Genomic DNA, 7,943 nt, shown 5'->3' on the forward strand with positions numbered 1-7,943 from the left:
GACCTTTCAAGGAGAGCTTCCTCTTGGCCCATTTCTGGGTGAGATTGGCCACCTTGTTCATCACCTCTTCCCAGTTTTTCTCCACCTGGAGGTCCGGACCAAACCAGACCTCGAGCAGTTTAACGGGTCCATCTGTCCAGCGCCCTACAACGCTGTTGGTCGGCATGGACTTGCCCCTCCATGTGCCCAGTTGCAAGCCCACTGACTTTTCCACGTTAATTTTCACACCTTTCACCGCTTCATACTCGTTTAGTGTCTTGCCAATCAGGTCAATATGCCTGTGGCTCAACACCATCACGGTGACGTCGTCGGCATAGGCAGACACGTTCTTCCCACATCCCAGATTGCGCGGGACACCTCTCAAAGCCTCCAACTTCCGCAGTGATGGCTCGAGAGTCAATACATACAGAAGGGAGGAGAGAGGACATCCTTAGCGAACTGAATGCGAGATGTTGAACAGCTACGATAGATGGCCATTCACCCGTATGACCGAGCAGATGCCGCTGTATAAAGCAGCTATCCAACCGCGGAAGACCGGACCGAAACCAGCTGCCAGGTATCGATGGTCGACCCTATCGAAAGCTTTAGACTGATCTAAATTGATCAAAGCCCCACCCGCACCAGCTTCATTACCCACCCTCTCTACGATGTAGCGCATGAGATGGAGGTTGTCATGGATAGACCTGGTCGGCACGGCGCATGTCTGCGCCTTGCAGATCAGTTTGCCCATGACAAGCGCCAATCTCTTGGCAAGCACCTTGGCCAAAATCTTCAATAATAATAATAATAATCCTTTCTACTATAGATACAAGGACCGAAATTTTTGTGGGGAGGGATAAGTCGACTACATCGACTCCAGTACTCAGCTGGTACTTAATTTATTGACCCCGAAAGGATAAAAGGCAAAGTCAACCCCAGTGGCATTTGAACTCAGAATGTAAAGATAAATGATACACCGCTAAGCATTTTGCCCGACATGCTAAGATGATGATAATAATAAGTGATAGCAACTATACACATAGAGTCAAAATGGTAGATAATCAACTTGGGGAGATCTTGAATACTTCATCTACAGACATTGATAGGGAAACGCTCACCAAAATGGAGGCAAACAGTGAAAGGGAGACAACCGTTACAATTCCTAAAGCAGCTGGACCAGACAGTAAATGCTAGACAAAATAACACGGAAACTAAAGCCAAAATACTTGTTTCATTTTTGGTCACTTTTGTGATATTGTTTTATAGAAAAAGAGTTGTTTTTTTTCCCGCATCTTTCCATATGAAATTTATGAAAATTTCCAACTATCATAAATTGTGAATGCATCATCATCATTTATCATCCATGTTTCATGCTGGCATACATTGAATAGTTTGACAGAACCTGATGGCTCCAAGGATTGCCTCATGCTCTAGTATCTGCTTTTGCATGGTTTCTATGGCTGGATGCCCTTCCTAACACCAGTGTGTACTAGGTGCTCTTCTCATGTCACCAGCACTAGTGAGGTTGCCATGCATCTTGCACACCTACAAAACCTGAAGGGAGGGGACTTATGCTAACAGATGAGGATTAAGGTATGAGAAAAAGGGATAGGCAGAGCAGATTCTTATTGTAAGGGCTTTCTCACATTTAGGAAAGAGTGAAAAACGAATCAGTAGGGTGATGAGGAGTCCAGGTGGCACCTCAAGGTATGAGGTAAGTAAAAGTGAGTGGGAAGTGAGAAACTAGGAGTAGGTGGAGGTTTGCAAGAGAATATGGGAGGAAAGGAGATGGTGGGGAAGTAGGCAACATCTGTAAGGAGTAAATAGAGTTGAAGGGTGGATGTGGGAGTGGGGATGGTCAATGTTGCATGCATTGGGGAAGTATTTGGATGCAAGAAGAGGGCAATAACAGGATAATAATGATGATACAGTTGTCATGGGAAGAACAAGAGAGAGATGATGTGTTTGGGTAGGCTACAAAAGAGGGACAGAGAGAAAGTGAGGCATAGTGCATGAGGATAAAATTCAGTGGGTCGAGTGTGATGATTAGGGAAATCAATACAATGTGTGGGTGTAGAGAACAATATGAGAAAAAGTGACATCAAGAGGTTGGGCTGCTGTGGAAGAGCTGTAGTGGGGGTGATGTGAGGAGGAGATTGGAGCAGGTATCCATTTGTTTGCATATAAATATGTACACCCACAGTGCTTCTAGAAGTCAGTCTTGCTGTGATAGGTGAGTCTTCTTGAGAACCATGTATCACCAGATATCCAAGGGTCCTAAGGTTAGCCTTCACCACTTCATCCCATGTCTTCCCTTGTCCACAAGCTCCAGCCACATATTGTGATTGGCACTTCTTTATACTGCAGTCATCATCCCGTTCAGGACAATTACCCCACTAGGACAATTACCCCCCCCCCCCATAGGACAATTCCCCTGTTGGTTAATTACCCCCTCTCCAATATGTTAAGAAGTTTTAAATCATTATCTGTTGCCCTCAGGGGTAATTGTCCATGGTGAGTAAATATCATAGACTCCCTCGTCCATATGTATCATGTATCCATACCAGCACAATCTTTTTTCTTGCACACTATATTTGATTCCTCTTATGCCCAGTTTTTCTCTCAGCACATTTATATATGTCACTTATGCATACTTACATAGGACATCCAACAGAGCATGCTCATTTAATTTCTTTCTAAACTTTTCATGTTCTCTGCATTCAAGGCCCATGTTTCACTAACATGAGCACTGCAGTTCCAACACAGGCTTTTCACTCTGTGGACAAACCCCTTGTTATTAGTAGTGGAAGTGTTTCAAGGAACTTTCTCCAACCCATTTTTATTCTGGCGACTATATATTCACAGCAACCCTCCCCCTTGCTGATTACATCTCCTCAGTAACAAAAGCTATCAATTACATCTAATAAGTCATCCAGGCATTCATGAAAGTCTACTTCTAGTGTGTTCATTAAACATACTGCTCCACTGCATCGAGCACATATGAAGCTTATGTTTGTTGTTTTTATGCCTGTGATTCTGCTACATCTCTTTGCCTACAGCTTTACATTAGGTACAGCATATGGAGTTTATATTTACACCTTTTTCACATATTGGGTAATACCATTTCCCTGAAGGTACCAGGGTCTTGTCTTCTTTCCTACTTACTAAAGCCTTCATCTTTCCTAAGTTTGCTTTCAGACCTCTCAATTCTAAGTTTAATTCAATGCTTGGAATTTCCTCTAGAGATTCAGCTATGAAAACTAGATCGTTAGCATATATGAGTTCCCATGGACAACCAGTCTTAAACTCCTCTATGATGCCTCATAGGACTATGATGAATAGACAGGAACTGAGGACTAAGGCTTGATGGACTCTAGCCCTTACACTAAATTTACTACTGAAGTTATTGTTGATTCTCACTTTGCTTACTGTGTCTTTAAACATGACTTGTACAGCTCTCACAAGCCATTCACCAACGCCTAATTTCCTTAGTGACCACAAGATTACTGTACATGGTACCCTGTCAACGAAAGCCAAGAATAATGGTTTACTCTTATCGAAGTATTTCTCTTGCAGTTGAAAGATTTCATTAGAAAGATTGCATCCATAGGCACAAAACCAAACTACCCTGTCATGAATCAATTGAGCCATGACCTTCTTTGTTACCTTCATAACTTGATCCATTAATTTGACTCCTCTATAACTGCTTCTCTGAGGCATCTTCTTTGCTATTGCAGCAGTTTACAATGACATTGCAATACCAGTCATTGGGTATGACTCTTTCTTGTATAATTTGATTAACTATCCAGGTGCTAATCATGAATTTTATCTAACTGAATACTTTGAGCATCTCCACAACTATCCATGATGAGCCTATCACTTTTCTTCTCTCCATGTCCTTAATTGTTTTATCAACTATGCAGCTATCAACTTGAATTGCTGGTCAGTCTACAGGTTCAGCATAAAGTAGCCCGTCTTTATCTCATTCACTCTCCACATTCAACAATCTCTCATAATAGTATTTCCATGCCACTTTCTTTTCTTCCATATCAATAGCAAGCAAGCTTTTGTCATTCCAAATATATTTCTCACTAATTAAATCTCAGTTCTCTCACACACAGTCTTCTGATCCTAAATACCTTGTGCTTTTAATTCTCATGTTGTAAGACATATGCATATCTCCTCTTCTCTGCCTCATTCTTCATTAAATATACTTGTTGTTTAGCTGCTCTTCTAGCCATTTGGTAATGCTTCCTACAAATACCTTCCTTCTAGGCTTTCCATACCTGTCTCTTAACCTTTACAGCTCTAACAACCATATCATTCCAACACAATGTAATTTTTGGCTTGGTCCAGCCACAAGTCTTTTCCATAACCAGGAGCAAGTTATTTCTTTAAAATTCTGTTTACATCTATAGTAAGATATCTAAATCTATCTCCCTACAGTTGCATGTATCAGTTAGAATTTCACTAAATCTGTACCCAATAATGGGATCTTTTAGTTATATCTTTCTTCTCCATGTTGTCATTGATTTCTGTGTCTTCCTAGCCCCAACTTTGAAGTCACTAGCCACTAATTTGTGTCATGCATGTAGTTTTGTAGTTTGTCCGTTGATGCGGCGAAGACCATCTTGTCATCCTTGGGTGTGAGTGGGTGGGCTTGTTTTGTGAGTCCGCAGATGGCTAGTGAGGCCAATCTGCACCCGAAAGAGTCTTTGACAGCGTGGACAGGGAATGGTAGTGCCTGTTACAGGGTTGTTAGCCACCTTTCTCTGTCTAGAGCAGACTGCTCCCAAGTGTCATGGTCGATGTTGAAGGCTTTCAGTGAGGCTTTCAGTGTGTCCTTAAAGCGCTTCTTCTGGCCGCCTTCTGAGCGCTTTCCCTTTTGCAGTTCATCAAAGAGCAATCTTTTTGGTAATTGATCATCTGACATGCGAGCTACGTGTCCTGCCCAGCAAAGCTGAGACTGCATCAAGATGGTATGGATGCTGGGCAGGTTAGCACGTATTAGTACCTCGGTGTCCGGGATCCTGTCCTGCCACTTTATGCCAAGAAGTTTCTTGAGGCATATTGTATGAAAGTGGTTCAGCTTCCTGGCATAATGCTGGTAGACCATCCAGGACTCACAGCCGTAAAGCAGCGTTGTGAGAACAACAGCCCAGTACACCTTGATCTTTGTCATGATGGTGATCCCCCTCCTGTTCCAGACAGTCTTGTGTAGCCTGCTGAAAGCAGCGCTTGCCTTGGCGAGTCTGGCAGTGATTTCGTCATTAACGCCAACATTTCTAGAGAATGTGCTGCCAAGGTAGGTGAACTTGTCCACTGCGTTCAGTCATTGCCCGTTGATGGTGATGTTGGGTTCAGTGTGTCATGCAATGCAGTCTTTGCCAGAAAAGATTTTGGTATTCACCATAGCTCGTCTTTTTTCCTAATGAGAACTTACTCTATCTGGTTTGTGTGTATTTGCCAGATTGGTAGGTGATGAGGTGGTTGGCTGATTTCCTAAAGTGTGTATTGCAAATTGTTAGATCATTTGCATCCTAGAACTCTAGAAGTCTTATATCCTCCTCATTTCTCTCACCATATCCATAGCCTCCATATATATCATGAAAGCCATTGGCTTGTTGGCTGACATGACTGATGCAGTCGCCATCCACAATAATGAAGTTGTTGTCAGTTGTCATTAAGGTAACCTGCAAGAGGGTCTCATAGAAGTAATCTTTCTGTACTTCTGTTAATCCCATCTGTGGGGCATATGCTGAGAGTCGCTGTTGAGTTGCTTATGCCTACAGTTAGTCTCATCTCAATGATCCTATTGCATACCCTGATTACCTCAATTACTTTATCTATCCATTTCTCAGATAACAGTATATCAGCCCTCACCATTGCTGGCATTATTATTTATCCAGAAAAATTTGTACTTCTGTGTTTTGCCCATGGGGTATTTAGTTGAAGATCTTGTGCACAGCATACATCCACTTCTCTTTTCTCTAGCATTTCCACAGTCTTATTAGATCTACCTCTCATTGTGCTCACATTTATGGTTGCAGCTCTAAAATTTTGGAATCCACTGGAATTGGTGGGAAGGCTGTTTCATGGTTGTTTCATTTCTACATGAATGTGTCTGGACCTGTGAAGGCTAAGAAGGGTTGTGTCGTAGTTTGCCAGCAATTGGCAGGTTTATTAGTATTGTTAGGTTAGTCCTCACATTTAATTTACTATCACTCATTCATTTCACATTTGCTGCATCTACCAAAAAAAGATGACACTTTTTCACACAGCTGTCTTCCTCATCCATACACAACACATGACTATATCAGTGCAGTCGTTCTCTTGCACAGCACATCTGATGCTTCTTGTGTCCACCTTTTCTCTCAGGGCACTTACACTCTGTCGTGTACGCACACTGACATTAAACATCCAGTGGAGCATACTACCTTCATTTCTTGCAAGCTAACACATCCTCGGCAGTTACAGCCCATATTTCACTGCTATGTAGCATGGCTGTTTGCACAAATGCGTCATACAGTCTACCTTTTACTCTGAGCAAGAGTCACCAGCAGAGGTAGGAGCTCTCTAAACTTTGCTCAGGCTACTCTTATTCTAGCAGCTATGCTCTCCAACCACTACTGACTTGGTCCCCTAGGTAACAGAAGCTATCAACTACTTCTAGTTTTTGCCCCTGACATGTGACAGAAGCTGTATTCTGCACATTTTCAGTGTTTATTGCCCCTGTACATTTGCCACACACAAAAACTATCTTCCCAGTTGCTGCACCTCTTATGTGTCCATAGCTTATACTGGGTACATCTTATGGAGTTTCTATCTACATCTTTTCTACAGATCAAGCAGGGCCATCTACCTGAAGGGATTTGTGACTTGTCTGCCTTCCTACTTAATAAGACGTCACTAATTTTCTTTTCTCCTTTGATGATTGCAACAAGTGCATGAAATATTAAGCCAGTCTTCTGGAGCAATTTTAATAGATATTTAATATAGACTATTTTGATTCCCAGTATAATTTAATGGAAAATTGCAAACACAAACAGACATGCAGGAATGCATGCAAACAAACAAAACAAAACAAAATACAAAACTAAACAAAACAATTGACATGTGCAGTAATTGTGGAAGTGGGTGTAAGAGCAGTGAGCTGATATTTTCAGACTACATGATGTTACTTGGCTTGGCAAAAAATGAACTCCAGTATGCAATGAACAGTTTTGCAGCTGGGATGCAAAGATGGGATGAGAATTAGTGCTGCAAACACTGAAACATTGATAATCTCAAGAAAGTCTTCCCATTGCACTCTGCAAGTTAGTGGAACATCACTGAGGCAAGTGGAGAAATTTAAGTATCTTAGGACCATATTCATGAGTGAAAAGAGGTAGGAAGCTGAACTATAGAATTGTAGGTGCTGGTAAAGTAATGCACTAGCTTCAATATTTATCTTCAGAAGAGAAGATATTTGTAAAAAAAGCCAAACTTGCTATCTTCAATTTGGTGTCCATGCCTCTCCCCACCTATGGTCATGAGTGTTGGATAATGACCAAAAGAGTACAATCACAAATATAAGTGGCTGAAATGGGGTTCCACTGAGGGATCTCTGGAGTAACATTACTCAACAAGGTGTGCAACTTGGAGATAATGGAGGCTCTCCAGATCAAGCTGCTACTTCTCTGCATTGAGAGGTCATAGCTCTGGTACTACAGACATGTGATTAGAATGTCACAGGAGAAAATCACAAGCCAAGCAAACCAGCAGGAGGCTTCGGGGTAGACCAAGAATGAGATGGTTGGATAATATCAATAATGTCAGTTGATGGCATTTAGGAATCCAGCCAGAAAATATAATCTTTTCTTTATATAATAATAATAATCTTTTCAATGACGGTTGTTTAGGCCCTTATGGAGGAGCTATCTGACAACTGTACTCCCACTACCTTCCCAGGAATAATTGGGGGG

At 41.8% G+C, this 7,943-nt stretch overlaps 1 protein-coding gene across 8 annotated transcripts in view; it reads right to left on the minus strand.

Moving 5' to 3' along the window:
* Positions 1 to 7,943, minus strand: part of LOC106867275 (dynein regulatory complex subunit 6) — a 153,056-nt gene that overhangs the window by 139,707 nt on the left and 5,406 nt on the right. The window lies entirely within an intron of this gene.

The sequence above is a fragment of the Octopus bimaculoides genome, chromosome 20, assembly GCF_001194135.2.
Source record: "Octopus bimaculoides isolate UCB-OBI-ISO-001 chromosome 20, ASM119413v2, whole genome shotgun sequence".
NCBI lineage: Eukaryota > Metazoa > Mollusca > Cephalopoda > Octopoda > Octopodidae > Octopus > Octopus bimaculoides.